Genomic DNA, 3888 nt, shown 5'->3' with positions numbered 1-3888 from the left:
GGAAGAGTGTTGATGTCTGTCTGTCTGAGTCCGACTTACTTCACTCAGTATCATAGGCTCACCCTTCTTCATGCTGAATAAAATTCCACTGTTTATTTGACATATATTTCTCTACCCACTCCACTGTGGCTGGACACCTAGACTGAGTCTATGGCTTAGCAGCAGTAATCAGTGCCACAGTAAATACAGTTGTGGGAGTTTTTCTGTGGTACACTGACTTAAAAATCCTCAGGACAGGCTGGGGAGTTGCCTGATCTTTGCTGATCTTACAGAGGACCCTTTGTTTGGTTCCCAGACTGTATAAGAAAACTAACAAAAGCCAAAAATCCCAGTTCCAGAAGACTCCTTTTTTGACCTCTGTGAGCACCAAACACATACGTGGTAGACACAATTATATGCAAGCAAAACACTTGTACACATAAAATAAAAACAAATAAGTGTTTTTTAAAAATATATCATGTAATTATCCAGGAGTGGTATTGCTGGGTCAAATGGTAAATCTATTTGTGGACTAAAATTTATAAACATTATTATAAAAGAAAGCTTGCAAATCAAAACATCACACATCAAAATTAACCAGACCTAAAGGCTATACCACTCAATGAATCCTTTCTTTCTTTCCTTCTTTTTTTTCTTTTTTTTTCTTTCTTTCTCATTTTTCGTTTGAGGTGGTTGTTTTGGTTTTTTGAGAATAAGTTTCTCTGTGTAGCCCTGGCTGTCCTGGAACTTGCTCTGTAGACCAGGTTGGCCTTGAACTCAGAGGTCCACCTGTCCCTGCCTCCCAAGCACTGGGATTAAAGGAGTATGCCACCACCACCCACTAACATTCATCTTGTAATTGTATAAATAGCCAACTTATTTTGCTGATACTTTGTACTTTGTTTGGGGTTCTGCCTCAATCAGCATTCTTTCTTTCTAGCTACTGATTTGGGGTCTTGTGTCTTGTTTTTTTTTTTTTTTTTTCCCAAGGTTCTAAGGTGTACCATTAAATTAATTAATTGTGATCTTTCTTATTTTTAAATGTAGAAACTTAAGGCGGCGAACGTCTATCTTATGGTTGCTTTCACTGCGGCCCAGAGACTTTGGTATGCTGTGTTTTCATTTTCATCGAATTCTAGGAATTTTTCATTTTTCTTCTTGATTTCCTTAATGGCTTCTTCGTTATTCCTAGAGGGAGTTCTGTGGATTGCTGAGAAGATTGTGTGTGCCACAGTATTTAGATGAAACATAAGACATTTTGAAGTCAGTCCTATGTGTGAAGTGATGTTTGCATGGTGCTGTGATGAAACACCTGACAAGAGCAACACAAGGAAGGAAGGGAGGGAGGGAGGGAGGAAGGAAGAGAGGGAGGGAGGGAAGGAGGGAAGGAAGGAAGGAAGGAAGGAAGGAAGGAAGGAAGGAAGGAAGGATGGATTCTGGCCGTGGTGGCGGGGAAGGTGGGACGGTGTGACAGGGAAGCACCTTAGTAATCGTGAAGCAGAAAAAAGATGGGTACCAGTCCTTGTCCGGCTTCCTTCCTGCTCTCTGGGCCGGCCTCTGGGATGGACGATGTGATACACCGCTATCAGGGTGTTCTCTTTCTGTTTAAACCATCCAAAAAGCCCTCACAGATAAACCCGGAGCTGGATCACCAGGTGATTCTGCTTCCGGTCAAACCAGTGATTAAGTCTGCTTTCCGTTCCGTGCGTTACTTATTTCAGGGCTGTTCAGCGTTCCCCTGTGCTGGGCTGAATTGATTAGCTTTTCTGATATGATTGTTTTTGTCTTTAGTTTAATGAAACTTGTTCCCACATTGCAGTCACAAATACTGCAGGACCATGGGACACCGCTTGATGCTATCGATAAGCTCGGTGCTCCCACTTTTTGTGTCAAGACCAGCTGGCTGGTGCTGTCCGGAACACTTTGAGTCGCCATGCCTGGGGCTGGAGGGTTGTGATGTTAATGGGTGACGGTACAGGTCGAACTGTTGTTCAGTACCCTGCAGAGAACACACAGCCCACAACAGAGAGTAGTAGGACCCATAGATGTACTACCGCGGTGCGTAAAACCTGAGCTGGCTGTGTTACCAGTCTTAAAAGCATCACTCAGCTAGTCCAGATTTCTTAAATTAAAAACAGTTCTCCAGTCAGCAAATAGGCCACAGCTCACTAAAATGCCTTCCTACAGCACTTAGCAAATTAGAGAGTGGAGTTTACTGTGGGAACATTTTAGAGGACACTGGGGTAGAAAGGGAAATAAAATTGCATGCCTTTTATATCCAATTTTATGACTCATATTACTAACCACTGTAGTTTGCAGGAAGGGAACTTATCCATCTCTTAAGTAATTGCTGTAGAACCAATCCAGCCGGGCAGAACGAGAGACCACTTCTATTTATGCCCTGAGCAGCTCAGCCGGGAGATCAACCTGGGTCTCAAAGAGCTGAGCTTCAGAGGTCCCGGCTCAGCCCAGGCTGTGTCTTTCCCAGCCCCAGAAGCTGTGCTTCAGGGTGAATCCAGATGCAGCGGGTTCTGATGACAGCTTCTGGTGCAAGTGAATACCTGCTCCTAAGTAAAAAAGCGACAGAACATCCGTGGGCTTCTAAAAGCTTCCTCGAGAGGCCTCTCCTCAGACCCCACCCATGCAGCCCTCAGCACATGCCCTTTTCCCATTGTTGTTTTCCCATTGCTGTGTCTAATGGAGTAAGTGTTTAACCTGGTTCCTGGTCCAGGTCGTCATGACTGGAAAGGCACGGCAACAAACATGCTCAAAGCAGACGTTGAAGACTGACTGAGATGGACACACGGCAGATGTAGACAGCAAGGCAGAGCAAGAAGCAGTTTTAGGCTGTAAACCTATGGCTTACTATCAGTGGCCTACAGTCAGCCAAGCCCTATATCACAAATGTTCCATAAGTGTCCCAAACAGTGTCACATCTAAGCATCACTTATTTCCTATAGGAAATGATCTCATATCCAGTCATGAACAGTTCTTCCATTACCCCTTAAACTTCATGGCCATTGAAAAACACAAAATATACTCACCCAAAACTCCTAAGCTCCTATAGTCTTACCAATCCCGACACACTATGTAAAGTTCAAATTTCAAAGTCTTTACTGGGGCCTGAGACTCTCTCAGCTGTGCATCGGTAAAGTCAAATGGTGCATGTTTCTGACGCACCACAGCACAAAGCCAATAGATCCATTCCAGAACAGAGGTGGGAGAAACAACAGGGGCCAAAACAAAGCGAGACCCGCCAGGGTGCACTCGAAACCTGGAAGGAACGATGCAGTCACCATCTGTGTTCCAATGGGATCGAGCCATCGCTCGCCTATGTCCTTGTCACCTGCAGCACTTGTGCGTGCCTGGGGATGGTTGCGTTCACTGGATATCCGAACTCCCTGGGGAGCCCCATCCCTGGGATCCCAGGACTGTGGATGCTACCTGAACAGTGTCCTGCCCAGCTTTCTCAGTGTCCTCACACAAGGAACCCGGCCCCACCAACTTTCCTCCAATCTTCTCGTCTCTCCTCCAAAACCTTAGCGTAAGTCTTTGTTGCTCCTACATTCTGCGTGCCTGCAAAAGTCAGCATCACATGGACAAAAACAAGCTATGGGGTCATCTCAAGCTGTGGCCACTTCTTATTTTATCATCCACCACAGCTATGACGGCCTTTGAGTGCCTGTGTGGCTGTGTCTAAGAAAAGATCTGTCAGCAGCCCCCTTGGAGCAGAAAATTCCTTTCCTTCTTTAGGCACTGTATCTCCAACTTGTCTCCTTTCAAAGAAGTTGTCGTTTGATGTCCTGTGTCCTCTGTGGAAGCTTCTTCGTTCTTATCGCCCCCACCCCCAGCAAAGTGTCTCATGTCTGGTTACTATCACTAATCTCTTTGTCAACTACAGCAGCGTGC

The sequence above is a fragment of the Acomys russatus genome, chromosome 27 (genome assembly GCF_903995435.1).
Source record: "Acomys russatus chromosome 27, mAcoRus1.1, whole genome shotgun sequence".
Lineage (NCBI taxonomy): Eukaryota > Metazoa > Chordata > Mammalia > Rodentia > Muridae > Acomys > Acomys russatus.
The sequence above is the reverse complement of the archived record's forward strand: the minus strand, read 5'-3'. Positions refer to the sequence as shown.